Below are 15,719 nucleotides of genomic sequence, written 5' to 3'. Positions count from 1 at the left end.
GTAAAAATCCTGACGATCACCCTGTTATCCTTCTGAGCCTATATTAAACTTCATATTACTGTGTTTATCTCTGCTAATTCTGAAAACATTATGTAACTCGCTTAATTACACTGATGATTTCTCATCAGAGTTTTGGGAGACAGGGGACACTTCATGTTCTGAAGCTGAAATTTTGCAGCAACCTGATGACGACTCGCTTTAATTGTACTGGTTTCAGGAAAGCTGACCCAGGGTTGATTTCACAATGAATATTTGTTTTGTTATAGCAGATAATCTGATTTCAAGGAAAAAAAGCATGGTCTACATTTAAAAAAAGACTCATGTTTGGTCACCCAAACAACATAACAGCTCTTTAGCTCTTTGCTGCGTAGGGAAATCTTGTTCCAGTTCAACGTCCTGTCTCTGTCTCCAGCATCTCCTGGAAAACCATGGGTGTGAGACATGAGTTATTTCATCCAACAAGGCCCTTACTGACTTCTGCAGTTGCAAAAGAGATTCCTCCGATGCGGCAGCTGGGATGTTGTGTGTGGTCCAAACGGCCTATGAAAACAGAGGATGTCAGGGAGAATGGCTGATACAACACAGCTTCGGGCAGGAATGTATCTGAGGGTGAAGTCTGCTGGGAAAAGCTGTGGCTTAAATGGGGAAAATCTGCAAAAGTTTCAGGAACAAAATCCTCATTTTCCCAGCATTGTTTTCAAAAGGAGGGTGACAACTTTGGGGGAATGATGGGGTTTTCAATACTTGGTTTTCTTTTCTGAGTGTTAGACAGGCCCGCCCAATGTGCACAGAGGTGAGATTTAATTGACTAGTTTGGATAAATTGCTCCCAGTCGTCAGACTGGCTAGGCTGTATATGCTGATTAAGAGTAGGCACTGCTTGACGGATCATCCATGGTCACATGCGCAGGTGACAATAACAGGTGAGCTAACAGAGGTCCTCCCTAGGATGAAACAATAAAAACCTATTGTTTGGGGGAAAATCATTCTGATTTGTGTCTGAGGTTATGGACAGTAAGTCTATGTGGTCAAAGGAACATAACAAAACCACAGTCAACTGGTGTCACAATGCTTTCTGGGAAGGGGGAGAACCAACAGTTGCAATGGTCAGCAGAGAGCTCCTGGAGTGGAGGGTCTAGCAAGCTTTTCTATGGACACGGTAAGTTCTTGCTGCAAATCACTGGGAGTTCTTGAGAAATGAATTTCAGAGTAACTGAGTGCTGTCCAGTTTAGTCCAACTGTGCCCAGGGTTGTGGCAGTTACCAGTGTCACCGTTTCCTGCTGCATTACGTTTCTCATAAGTGGCATCAGAAGGTGAAGGGGGAACGATTTTTATTCTCGCTTTGAACACAAGAACTGAAGACATCAACTGAAATGAGAAGGTGGCAAATCCAGAATGAAGACGAAGAGGTGCTTTCTCATCCTGTGCATAGTTAAGGGCTCCGTGAGCCACAAAACCCTGGAGGCTGAGAGTATTTCTGGGGAAGTACCTCCAATGTGCTCACCCTTTTCCCAGGTTTTCCCATGGGCACCTGCTACTGGCCTTGCTGGGAACAGGCTACCGAGCTAGATACTGTCTTTTTTATGCTCCTCAGTTATGTCACTGTCTTTAGCTGACCAAGAGATCGTAAACTGTCGCACAGCTGAGCAGTGTCTCGACAAACCAAGCATCACCTAGGTCGCATTGAAGACTGATAGACTTCAGATTCAGTCACTGCTGTTACTTGAAGCATAATCTTCAGTGCTGCAGAGGCTGATAATGACTTTACATCTGGCTTCAGTTGGAGCAGGCTCAAGGATTTCATTATTCAGCACCCTCTCCATCTGCTTTATTGAAAATGCGTGCAGAGATTAAACTTGACAAGGAATTTGTTTCCACGAGACTGATAATTTGGAATGAATTAAGAAATGTAACTACACCCTCCTTCCCCTGGAGAGAGAGGCAGTCTGTGTCTCTCAGCTCTGAACTCCTCCAGTCTGGCCAACACCATGGTGCAAAACAGAAAATGGTACCACAGCCACCATGGCTTTTGGGATGGCAATGCCATTTATTTCTCTGCTCTCTCTACAGACCCTTTCTGTTCATACTCCAAAAGAAAACAGCTTCACCTAATATCATCTCAAGAATGTCCACCTGCATCCAGGAGTCATGAGTGTAGGAAATGTTGTGTTGTGAAATCCTACAGCTAGTTTTCACCTGTTCCAATCCATCTGCTATCAGTGTTCACACCCCTGTTGACAAATTGAATTTTGCCTTGATTTTCTCTTTCCAAATAACACAGATTAAGTGGAAGCTGTATCCTTTTTTGTTGTTGTTTTGGAAGCATACAGAAGGAGCAATTCTGCAGGAGAGATACAGACTTCGTCTATGAAAAGATCGTACTTCTTCTGGAAACTGAGACACCAGAGGTACCAGCAACTTTTGTAAGAAAGAGCCTGAGCACAGTATTGTAAGTTCCCATGTTATTATGCTGTTTTAATACTGTTTCCATATCTCCCAGCCAGTGTCTCCAGCAGTGTTACTCACAATCTTCATCCTCTCGCATTCAGCCTTCATCCTCCATCACTACAGCCACTGTCCCATAGGCAACGTGAGTTGAACAGCAGCATTAGACAGACAGACTGGGGTGGCTTCATCTCCCCTATACGATTTTCATGTGACAGACACACCAGCAAGGAGGAACTCCTGAAGGAAAACACAGGTTTACGTATTAGTGACGATTTCCTCTGTTGTTTCATGGGCATAACACTAGCAGAGAGGAAAGACAGAGTTAGACGAGCCATTGCAATCCTTCCTACTGTGAGACGGTGGTTCCATATTTACCCTTATTGCCATGAGGAGCTAGTGGTACAGCAATCAGGGACTTGTCTGATAGCTGTAGTAAGAAGACCCAGGGAAATTAGGATGGATCTGCAGGTAAGCAGCAGTAACAAAAACAAAGTGAATGCCTTTGGAGGCAAGATGTATCTGCTCACCTCTGGAGAATTCGGGCAGAGCTGGAATTGGTTAGAGCGACCATGCGAGTTACAAAGGAGCAGTGAGTCGCCATCACCATCATGGTACTCTATAGGGCCAACAATTTAAAATTTTAAACACACCTTTTCTGGCTTGGTTGAATGAGATGCTTCATAAAGTGACTCTAGGTAATCCCAGAGCATCTAACGCTGCCTTGCCTGCTAGGCAAGGAGGGAGCTGGGTCTGCCTCCAGGTTTTGCTGCACATCTGTCTGGACAGTCCTCTCATAGTCCAGGCAGGCAAGGATGGAGCTGGTGGCTTCATACCCAGGGAAAACAAAGACAACTGCTTAGGCCTGAAGGTCTTTAGCTGTAGTGATTTTGAAGAAAAATGGCAGAAAAGGTGAATGCTGAACATAACATGCTGTAGTCTATGGTTCTTGTAATACAGTATGTATTACAGTATATACACACCAGCAAGAGGTGTTCATTCCCTCTCACTGTGTCCAGGAAAAGAGATGTGGGGAAAGGAAGCTAAGATAAATGGTTGTTTTGAGGTATTTTTTAATTAGCTCCTGCAGATTACACCGCACTCCTGATGAGCTCTTGCCAAGTTTGCTGCGATTTTTTGTAAGTCTGTAATAGTAACAATATAATCGTTTTCTGTAATAATAATGATAAAACCCAGATAATCCTTCTGTAACTCCTGCATAAGCTTCATGTAATTAATCAGTCGGTGAAATATCCTTGTTCTAAAGGATGCATGGATGCAGCAAAGCTCTGTGACCTGATGAATAGGCTAAAGCAGCGAGCACAGCTTTGCTATATTCCCCCTATCTTCGTACCCCGAAAGCAGCGTAAATCTAGTGCAAGATTGGAATGGGATTAAAATGACAAATAGGTGTATTGGGATCTCAGATCTGTCCCTCACTGCCAAGAGTGAAGTGTATTACCAAATCAGCAGATTTAGTGCTGAGGAAAGAGCCCAATTTGTTTTACATCAGTGAGCGGAGAGCCAGCTGCTGAACCCTGCCAGGGCATGGAGAGCTTTGCCCCTTTTGGGCAGGGAAGAGTTCTCTGATGAGCGATAGGGGATGAGGGTGAGGAGACATCATAGGACACCCACTTTCATCTATCCCTTTAAAAGAAGGGCGAGAGTTTCTTAATAGTGCTGAGAAATGTGATTTAGATAGCTGAAGGCTCCTCTGAAGAGTTTATCCAACCCATTATCTTTTACTGGTCTGCTCTGATTGATGTACAGCAGGAGGAGGCATCCATGTTCATTCTTTTCTTTTCTTGTAGTTAGGAGACGTGTTTTTGTATAATTTCTCCTGTTATAACAATATCTCATGGAAAAGTACATAGACGTTGCAGAGGAACAATCTCGCTGCACTTAAGCTGAGTGAAGAATTGTGGACCTGTTGCCCTCCATGCAGGAGCCTGGCTATAAAGGCATTTTTGAAGTTACTTTTAGATAAGAACCCTACCTCTTTCTTTCATGACTCATGTTTAAGCCCTTAGAGTCCATCATCAGCTGCAAGTTATTTACTCGTCTCCGGGAGGAGAAAGCCAGAAGTCACCAACAGCAACACAACAGACTACTTCATGTGAGGCTCTCTGAGTGCTGCTGATGGATTGCAAAGCAACGCTTTCTCGTCCACCTTGAACAGTGCTGCCACGCATCCCCATCTGGAATTTCACAGTCACAGTGAGTGTCCAAAGTCCTCTTTCTGTCAAATGTTTCCTGCATAGCAATTAATGTTGTCCAGCTACCAGTGGAGCCAACCTCCATTCTGCACCTTGCAGTGGGGGAAAGCTGGAAAACACCTGATTTTACTCACTGATACTCTCAGCCTCACACACTCACAAGCACCAGAACGTGTGGTCTAGCCAGGGTTACTTGCAGTGACACGGAGGACAAAGGCTTCTGAGTCCTCCTCGCCTTCTCCTGGGCTCCTCAGGTCTGTGACCTTGAGTTGGTTTTTGCCCCTATTAGGAGCTGACAGGGACTGGGATTTTTTTGCCTCTCCACTCTCCCATAGGCCCTAGCATGAGACATTAGGCAACACATTTTCACTCCCATTCTTTACCTCTCTGTCCCATTCTCATTCTTAATGGTTTCATTCATTAGTTTGGGCTGTGCCTTGTTTTAGTGTGTTCTGCGTTTTCTAGTCTGGGTGTCCGGAGAAGCTGCACATAGATGTGCCGTGATCTCAATGACCTGCTAATATGGGTACCATCAGCACGTGCCATGCTTTTAATCTCTTCTTCTGCCCCTCTGCCTAGTGCTTGCACACACAGGCATTCCTGTTCCTACTCCACTACACTGATCTTAACATTTCTATTACCAATCTCTGGAGATTCTCATAGGGATGAGACAAAAGACTCCTCCGCAGACATAAGCATGATCGTCTCCTCTTTTATTTTTTTTTTCAGGGTAAATATCAGAGTATAAATGTTAGTGAGTGTTTGTATTCCCCAATATACCACCTGTCAACTCAGGCATGTCTCTGGATCTCTCCAGTCCAGCTTCTTGGTTCCCTTCACTGGTAATCATCTTCCCAGCTCCTTTTCTGGCAAATCAAAGGCACTACACAGCCAAACTGCTACCCAAACTGTTGGCTTTTAACCTCGTGTGCCCATTCCCCCTTTCTCCTGTCCTCTTGCCCTTCAGCTCCCAGCTGTACACATTTATTCCTGGACTTTGGTTCAAGAAAAAATCTGGTTCTGTTTAAAATAATGAAAAACTCAACAACTAGATGTTTTTGGCTCTCTTGAGTTATCTGACTTCAGTTTCTCTTCTTGTGCTGAGAGAGAATTTTTTTTCCATCTGGGCTAACTGAATAGAGGCTGTTCCTTGGCTCCTCTGTGCTCTCCTCACACCTGGGCTTCTTTTTTGTGCCTTTGCTTTATTTTAATAACTGATAGTGAGAAGAATTTCAGCAACTACTGGGAGGATGTTCAGATTTGCCCCTTAAGGGAAGGATTAAGGAATGGACATCTACAAGACAGCAAAATGCTTCGTGAAATTGATACGATGCCCTGAGAAAAATAAGTCCATTTCATTAAGAGATGGGAAAATGCTAACCTCAATAATAAGCGTTGACAGCATTTAGACACATTCTGGTTGGTGCATTATCCAGCTTTTGCCATCTGCAAATTGGACTCTTAACTGAACCAGGTGCTGAACAAGTGCTTTCCACAGGTCACTGATTCCAACTTCATCCTAAATAGCACCAGCCTCTGGCCAAATTCACTCCTGAAATAAATGGACTCATCTCTCGCTCACATAGCCAGACAGACTGGCGTGGTGTGTCTTCCGCAGTAGCCCACGGCATCAGGAAATTCACAGCAGGCTGATTTCTTCTTGAGCCCTGCAGGCAATGCAGCTACGTGCTGGCCCTTAGACAGGTTACTACCTTTCTGCTCCAGTTATTGCCACAGCTGATGAATGCCTGCAGTGCAAACGGTGTACTCATATCCAGGGGAGATGAAAGGATAGAGGAGGCCCAGCATGAAAATATTGTGAATGCTTGAAGATCTGCTTCCATTTGTTTGACCATCCTGAATTTTCCTCACTCTTATGTCCCATGCCACGGGAGCTTCTGCCAAAGCACTGTTCTGCTGTGATTTTCTCTACATGCTCTTTATTAGATGAACTCAGTTTTGATCTTATTTGTACTGACTCCACTCCGCTGAGTTCTGGACTCTGATCTCTTTTGCAGCTAAATGCAAGCAGTGAGAGAAGCCTTAGTACAAATAGACACAGAACTTGATCACCAAAAGTCCCCTCCACTCATCTGAATGCTGAAGTATTATTTTTAAAAAGTTATTTTTTTCCTCTTGCTGCTAGGAGGAAAAAGGAAACAATAAGCTCAAAATTAATGAGTTATTTACCTCTAACCTTGATAAAGGGGTTTCCAGGGTTGCTCATGGGCCCCAACCAGCCTCACCTGGGGCCCGCACCACCCCCTGCCCATGGGCCAGGAGCCCATTTCAGCTCAGCCTGGGGCTTGGTCCTGCCCTAGCTCTGCTGCAGGACTGCTTCTCAGTAGCTCAGGCCTTATCCTCTCTAATGTGAGCATGGAGAGGTCACTGCTTGCTTAGAGAATAAAACCGATGGGTTTGTGCTGCCTGCCCTGCATGGGAAAATCCTGGAGGAGAAGGTGGTGTTTCCCCTATAGAGGTTTTTTCTGGTGTTTCTCCCTTTGTAATTCCCGGTTCCCAAGTATAACAGCATTCAAAGTGCCTTTTTGATAAGTTTTCCTCAGCCTACCTGTGTTGCCTGGGGTTCCACCCAGGCCTTCCACGGACCTGTGAGTACATCGGAAACCTGATTCCTTTAGAATTTGGTTCTTTTGGGCGTAAACAAGCTTGGGATCCTGGTGCTTCTGGGCAGGGCGTGAGGAGCAGGGTAATTCACTTGTTACACTTAGGGGTTCATCCTTTTCTATTTACTTTTGCACGTTTCTTCATTACAATGTTCTTATAATGCTTTAGAGTCAGAGACACCCAGAATATAAATCAGTGCTTGTCATTTACAGGCATCAAATTTATTCTACGTTAACACATGTTTCTGGTTAAAATATCACACTCCTACTTGTGAATCTTGTCCATTACCAGAAGCTTGTTATTTTAATCATTTTTCTTACCCCCCCCCCCATTTATACATATGAAATAGTGTTTAATGATTGGATTCTGACTGAAGAGATCAGGCCATTTTGAGAGTCTCAGCCTGCAGGGCCTCTGTGCTTCGACTTAGCAATTTAGTTGCATTTGATCCCCTGGGTTTTACCTCTTTTTCTCATGGGTGAAGGTAGCAAAGGAGCCCAGAAAAACCTCTTCTCCACTGCTTTTCCCTAGCTGATGTGAGAACTGAGTTCAGCATCCCCCTTAGACTAGAGGTTCAGGGAGAAAAGGTGCAAAAAAAAAAAAGAAATCTATAATTCTGGAAGGACTTGAGGATTTCTCTGGAGAGCCGGAGAATTCAGCAAGTCATCCTCTGCCTTCCCATGCTCTCTTCGCCTGTCACTGCGAATATCGGTCAGCTGTAAAAGGCTTCTGAAGGAACCACGGCGTCGCGAGGGGCAGGTCTCGGTACCGCGGGCTGCGTGTTAGCAGCCGGAAGGAGGTATGTAACCAGATGATATCCTCCCTGCGCGAACCCCCAGCTGTGCGATGCTTCCAGTTACACGAGCGCGTACGTGTGCACGCGAAGACCCCCATGGCCGCGGCACGCTCCGGTCGCTTGCACGAGCACCGTGGACCCGGGTGCAAGAAAGCCCGGTGCCACTCTGCCCACGCTCCCGCAGCCGGGCACGTACCGGCCTCGAAGCCCCATTTAACCGCGAGTAAAACCTTGTGCTTGAGATCTTGGTGTACCGCCGGGGCACGTGACGTTCAGCTGCTTTTGAAGTGCAGTCGAAAGCGTTCTCGGAGAGCAAAGACACTTGCTTCCTACCGAGCTCTTCCTCCCCGCGATGCTCCAGCTCAGGACAGCAGGCAATTAGCTGAATTGCAGGCAGGTTTCCCGCACGTCCCGCTGGACCGAGTTGCACGCGCACGGGTCTCCCGCCGGGCGCAAGCCGGGCGGCTATTGTCTCTTTGCAAGGATTATTAATGATTGGAAGCGTATCTACCCGCTGGAGCAAAAACTGTGTGGCACCAGCCCGGCTTTAACGAGAGTCAGATCCTGGCTAGCCAAAATGGGCTGCCTGCAGTCAGAAAGCGCAGGGGGGAAAATAACCCATTCTGCTGAACAACCATTGTTGGGGGGAAAAAAACAGTTCAAAGGAAACTCTTTTCCCGGGTTTTCAGGGATAGCTGATCTGGGCTTTATAAACTTTTTTTACAGTAAATTCTGCTGACCAGATATGAAAAATAGATCAGATTTTTTTTTTCCTATAAGCTTCATGTATACTCATCAGAGTGCTACAAGTAATAATACCAGGAAATAGATTTGCAGGCCAAAGTATGATTTTTAAGTTAAAGATGTTCATTTAATTTCAACTCTTGTCTCCTAGATGTGCCTCCTCCTAATGCTCTAAATAGCTCCGCTGCCTCTTTGATGTTTACAGCCTTCAAATGCATAAAGACAGTTCTCTACAATTCCTCATTTTGCCAAGCAATACATACTTAGTGCTTTTCATCTCTCTCCATAAATCAATCCCTTTCCTGCAACAGGAGCTAGAATAGGATTTTTTTTCCTTATTAGACTTGTACTGAGAATTTCTTTTCAGAAACAGATAAATGATACAAGTTTTTTTTTTTTTCCTCCATGACAAAGCATCCTATCATACATTATTAGCAAACATTTCCACAATATAAAAGGAATAAAAATAGAAAGTGGGCCATAAAAAAAGAATGTATAGCAGGATGGCATCTAATCTCACAGCACGGTACTAAAAGTAGAGCAGTTCCTTCGCGTTTCTCTGCAAATCTTCGAGAAAAGATCCAGGAGTCCTAAGAAATGCCTAGCATCTTTTGCTGAGGAATTCTGTTAAATTCTGTGTGATCTTTGACATCAGGCTAATGAATTTTTTCCTAATTCAGAAAGCCCAGCTACTGCTTGCAGTAGGCTGAGTTTCTGTGTATATAACCTGCCTCTAAGATTGTTTCTTCTGCCGGATCCTTCACAGGGATCGCCTCCTCTGATTTAGCCTTTTGGCTGTGCTTTAGACACTGCAGTGATAAGGATTGCCTAGAAAAATACCTGCCCGCAGCTTTTCCCATACTTCTGAAAGCAATTTTGGTCGAAGTCCAGCAAACCCTGCAAAAATGGTTTTAAAGTGAAATTACAAGCAAAAGATGAATACTCAAATGAACAACGATTTCAGCAGCAATTTTTCAGGAGAAGCTTAGGACTTTTGAGATCGCACTGCCGGGGCAAGGGCTGCCCGGCGACGGAGGCGGTGGTGGATCGTGCGCAGGAGCATGTGCATCCACCAGCGTGCAGCGTGGCCCGATGTTCTTCACCGCGTTATTCTTTCAGCTACAGAAACCAGGAGTGAGGACAGGGAGGCTGCTCAATGTGTCTGTTTTTCCTTCCTGTGGTTTCCAGGGTGATTTAGAGGCTGGGAATGTTCCTCTGGGTTCAAACAGCTGTAACAGCTGCCTGGGGGTGTTTGCTGTCAGGTCTCAAGGTCTATCTGGAAGCGATAGAGGGAATGCATTGGGCCAGGCAGAGGGAAGTGGACAAGGAGGTCCAAAACACAAGTATTCTGGAAATATGGCAAACAATAAGCTGCACAGCTGCAGCATGCATTCAGGGAGCGCACCCAGAGGGTAACCGCTATCATCTCGGGAAGAAACAGGTGCTCCAAAGGAAACCGATATTTAAAACTCTTGGTAAAATGACAAAGATCTGCTCCAGCCCTGCTGCCAGCTAGCAGAGAGGAGGCAGAGGAAGGAGGCAGAAAACCCAACACAAAGCAGACGCGGCTTTATAATAGACAAACCAAAGCAGTGCCAGAAGTTGTCACGCACTGGGTTTTGCGAACATGCATTTTAATTTCTCTTATTGTTCTTGCTGTCCTTGGCCCTGAGTTAGCACAGCCATGTGTCAGACGGCTTCCTCCTGACGGCTTCTCGTTGAGTAACATTGGCAGCACTGCAGATTTCTGTTCGCCTCGTGACTTTATTCCTTCCACCTCAGGGCCTACTGGTTTGCTATGAAGATTTATGCTTCAGCATTTTGAAATTTGCCTTTTGCTTTGTTAAAACGGCTTTCGAAAATATTTAATTTGAGACAGTGATTGCTAACTTCCAGGGCAGGATCTCTGTCACTCAGTCAGTGTTTTGGATCAAGATATTTGTCACAGAAACGGTAGCAGAAGACCCCTTGCACTGGACAAGAAAGAGGACTGAGGCCTTCTAGAAGGGATGGTTTTACTTCTTGTTGACACTCACCACGTAAACCTAAGTGCTGAGAAATGCTGACACCTGAAGCTGTAAAAGACATCTGTGAGCATCTGGAAATCATTCACCCATCTGACACCCCAGGTCTACGGCAGGCTCTGCGAAACCTGGAGGACGTTTCCCAAGGGCAATGCTGGGCCAGACTCTGCCTGGATGTTCAATATTCTTCTTTCTCCAGGGCTAGTCATCCCCGATAGCTGTGTGCTGCTGGCTAGGAGGACAAGGTGAGTGCAGGGCTTGCACAATTTGGTATAGCCCCCGCGTTTGCTTCGGCCAGGAGGCCCAGTGAAAGCAAAATGCTGAACCTCCGCAGGGTGTTCCCACGATCTGTAGGGTTGGTGGCAAGCTGGCTCGCTTCCCTCCGGGGAAGGGTCGGGTTGGGCTGAGTGATGTAGTGGGAATGTGTGTGTGTGCGTGTGTGTGCGTGTGTGTGCGTGTGTGTGCGTGTGTGTGCGTGTGTGTGCGTGTGTGTGTGTGTGTGTGTGTGTACACGGGTGGGATCTGCCGCAGCACAGGTCATGAGACTGAACGTACTTGGGTGCTTAACCTAGAGGGGAAGTTTTGAAGTGCTAGCGCCTTGCAGTTCAAATACTGTTGACAGTATAAATAATCTGTCCTTTTGAATAGTTTTCTCTTATTTTTAAGCTATTACTACTTAAGCATCAGTAACTGTATGTAGTCTCTTTCAGCCAACTGAAACTTGAAAGGTAGACTTTGAGTTTGAAATAATTCAAGGGGGGAAAAAAAAACTAGTAGTGGTCTCTTGACCCATTTTAACGGTTTCCCTGGTTAGCGTGTTGGAAGGTCACTGACCCCCTGGGGAAGCTGAGGGCTGCTCAGTTCTGTACTGCTCATCCAGAAAACGGAGATTTCTGTAACTGCTCTTGTCGTTGCATGGGGAATTTTGGCCTGTCAAGAAAATGACAACTAGGAAGTCGTGGGTGGTGAGAAGGTTTCTGAAATTCAAGATGTGAGTCAGTGAAGAGGCCAAGCTGACCAGCTCAATTTAAATCGCACAAAAACAAATGAAGGCAGGAACATTTCTGGTGTTTGGATGTTACTGGCACAGAGCAGTTAGATACCTCGGTGGCGCGCGGCAGGTAAACACATTATTCTGTGCTCCAGTCGCTAAATTCCTCACCCCAAATGCTTCTCATTAGCGCTGCTCTTCCTCTGCTCGTGACAGTCACTGCGGATGCAGTCTTAATACAAAGATCCCCTGACAACTTCCCAGATGTTTTGAATTTTGCATCTCCAGAAAGTTTCTCTCCCAGGACGGCTTTGGCTGCAGGTGGAAGCACTTGCCTGCGAGCACTTAAGGAAAACGCAGCATGTGCCTGGCTGCCTAATAAGTCCCCCTTGCAGCGCGTGCTGGGGGGCTGGATGTGCGTGGGCATATGGGCTGCCTTGTGCTCTGGAGAGGGGTTTTGACTGTGCTCAGGGCGATGCCTCCATTGCACCAGGTGCACAACGAACGGGGCACTGCGGAGCCTCCCGAGAGGCAAAACAGATCCCCCTCTGCCTTCCCGTTCACCACCTGCGTGATCCTCTCCTTTGGAGTCTCCTTGCTGCTTTTATGTTTAGGTGAATGCATGTGTATGCGCGCACACCCACCCACACCCACACACACACACACATATATATATATATACATATATATATATGTGCTTGATAAGTCTGTGCTAGCGCAAGCTGGTTCTGTTTGCTGCATATTCTGTTTCTTAGGGCAACATTTAGACTGCGAAGCCCCTGAAGAGCAGGATATCTCTTGCCGAGTGTTTCCAATATGCTTAACCCTCTTGGGCTTTCATTTCCTGACTGGCTTTTAAGGTAATGTAAAGAACAGGAATAATATCTTCCATTAGAACTTTATTAGGTAACTCTTCCATTTAACAGAGAGCTGTTTCGCTTACTCCCAGCCAAATGGCTTCCAGTGATTGAAAGCTAAACACAAAAATTCAGAATACGGGAAAGGAGAAAAACCTGCAATATTGAAATGATGAGGGGAAAAAAGGAGAAGTAGGTTCAATGAACTGCCTGGGAAGCCTGACGCAGCTCAGCGCAGGGCCCTGCAGACTCCCGAATGGGGAACAGCCACCTGGGCAGCGTGCTTCATGTCTTGGAGGGGGAATATACCAACGCACTTCCCTTGGTTTTACATCCTGCTGGCTTCTAGTGAAGTCTAAGTTATAATTACTGGGAGCATCAGATGTCTGATCACTTCCCCAGATGTTGCTAAGGCTACTGGTGGGTTGACTGACATCTGGTTACCACCGGAGAGCAGCCTGAGTGGCAGGATCTGACCTTCTCCTAGGAGCATCTGTATGGCTCCTCCCCTCCCCTCCGGCTTTTGCTGTGACCTTTGAATACAAATCGATCCCCGATTAGTGTTTGTTAACAAGAAATACCTTAAAATTAGTATGCAAGAGACAAGTTTCTGGAAAGGTTAGATAAGCTTGGGGCACGTTAGTGCAAGACCCTCTTCTCTATGATGGAGACAGGTTGGTCTATGTGATCTATTTTCCGTAAGTGTTTTCCAGTCCTATTATTCCAGGGCAAAAACAGCCAGACAGCCCTAGGACTGTGTGGCATCTGTGCCCTCTGAGCTGGGCTGAGTAAAACTCCGACACAGTCTAGGGGATGGACTATAGCCTATTATTTTTCTTGGCGCTCCATGGAGTGCTGCTGGAACTAGTATTTTGCCAAGCAAAGATGGGTGATGCGTCCCGCCGTCCTGGACTGCCTTCAGTTTGTAAGTGGCAAGCAAGATTTTTTATTTTCCCTTGAACAGGTATTATCTTTTCTACTCCATTTGCGAACTTCTGACTGCACAAATTTATCAGAATACCCCTATATACATGAATATATATATATACGGTTTGGAGGCTGCAGGTCACGTAGTGAAATAAAATGAGTATCTGAGTATCTGGAGAGACCAAGCTGGGCAGGAAAGCCCATATAGACCCTCCACTGATTGTGGACTATGACTGGTTAAATAAAATCTTTGATCCATATCCTCGAAGGTATTCAGTGCATCTTTATTACTGAACAGTTGACGAGGTGGCAAAATAAAGCTCCGTGGGTAAAATTAACTGTGTCATGGGTGATATAAAGCTGCATCGGTACCTATAAAATGCCCTAGAAATACAGGAGAATTTCTAAGTAATGAACAGAAATGCTCAGTTAGAGCTTTTTCCATATTTTATTTTAATCATTAGGGTAGAGCTGAAATTAGCTTTAATTGATATTAAGGGTTGAAAAAATGAATCCTCTGGAGAAGATAGACTCTCTTTAACCTTTAATGATGCAGTAAATAAAATATCCTGTCTGCATTTGTGCAATGGTAAGGGTTTTCAAAATTCTGTATCCGTATGGTATGGAATTGAATATGCCTAATCCTGTCCCTTATAACAGATAGAGGTGATGTAAGTGCATAACTTCAGCTGCAGATTTTCCACGTTTCCAAACTATCTGTCATATCCTGGTAATTCTCCAGACTGGATTGTTAATTCTAATAGGGAGATTGAGACAGGAAGGAAGGGTTGTTCGAACTAAACAAATTCTGTGTGCCAGCTTTTTTCTTTCTTTGTGCACCTTCTTTTAACTTGTAGGCATCCAGTGCTGGTGTATCAATAGAGAAACTGTGTCTCAATGGGGGGAAAAGGGGGAAGGAGCAACATTGCCTCATTCCTCCTTTCAGGTGAAATATGGCTGAAAATATTTCATATTTCATTTTTCAGGCAAGATGGAATTGCACAAGACTTCAATACTTTAAGGACACTAAGTTTGGTAATAGAGTGAGGCCGTTCTTCCGTCTGCCAGGGCTTAGACTGATGGTTGAAACACCTAATAATTGACTTGATGATACACACAAAATATTTTTCTTTCACTGTAAGCAGGAAATAGGTTTTTCATGAAATCCATTTGCAATTAATTGAAAGAATTGCATCATTTAGGCAAGTTACTGTAATGTTGATGATCACTCTGTTACAGTTAATTGAGAAACAGAAAACAAATCTCCCCACTTATAACCATTCTTGTCTTTCATCAGAACTGATATAATAACAGTTCTCATATCATGGGATATATATTACTTTTGGAAAGTTCCCAGCAAGCCTTTCAGTGGGATGGGGTATAAACGTCTGCATGCATACAGAAATCTTCCTGAATGACCGGTCATGCTGATTTTAAATGCTGATTTTAAAATGCTGGATATTCTTTTTTTTTGTTCTTTCTTTTTCCTTTTTTTTTTTGCTTGGAATTTGGAGGGATTTAAGGAAAAAATGGAAAAACAGAAGTGTCCCCCAAACTTCCGTGGTTGTGCTGTGTCTGGAAGAGAACTTCTCCAGCACTGAAAACCCAGCTATCTTGGGGTAATGCAGTGTCCCAGACCTGTCAATAATGTACTAAAAAGATCAACAATTAAGAAGGAAATCAACAATGTCTGTATAAGGCAAATATCTTTTATCAGAGGAAACATCTGGAACTGAAAATAAATGTGATGAATGTATAGCTACAAGGGCTAATAGATTGCTGGCCAAATCATATACTTCTCCCCAGTCTGAGGGATTGCCCAAAGTGGCGATGCTTAGTAAAGCAACGGAAAGCACTGGGAACGATGGAGGCAGCCCATATAAGCAAAGTAATTTTATGCAGTTAAGACACAGAGGATCTAATTTTCTTCTAGAAGACTCATTACCATGATTTTGTTACACATATTATTTATGGGCTGTTATGATAGTCCTGGCAGGTCATAATTGGCTCATGCCAGAGAATTATTCACATTTTTCATATTTGGAAGAATGAAGGATCTGTACAGTTACACTAATGACTTCATTCCCAGAGATG

The sequence above is a fragment of the Dromaius novaehollandiae genome, chromosome 14, assembly GCF_036370855.1.
Source record: "Dromaius novaehollandiae isolate bDroNov1 chromosome 14, bDroNov1.hap1, whole genome shotgun sequence".
Taxonomy (NCBI): Eukaryota; Metazoa; Chordata; class Aves; order Casuariiformes; family Dromaiidae; genus Dromaius; species Dromaius novaehollandiae.
This window is presented reverse-complemented; position numbering follows the sequence as displayed.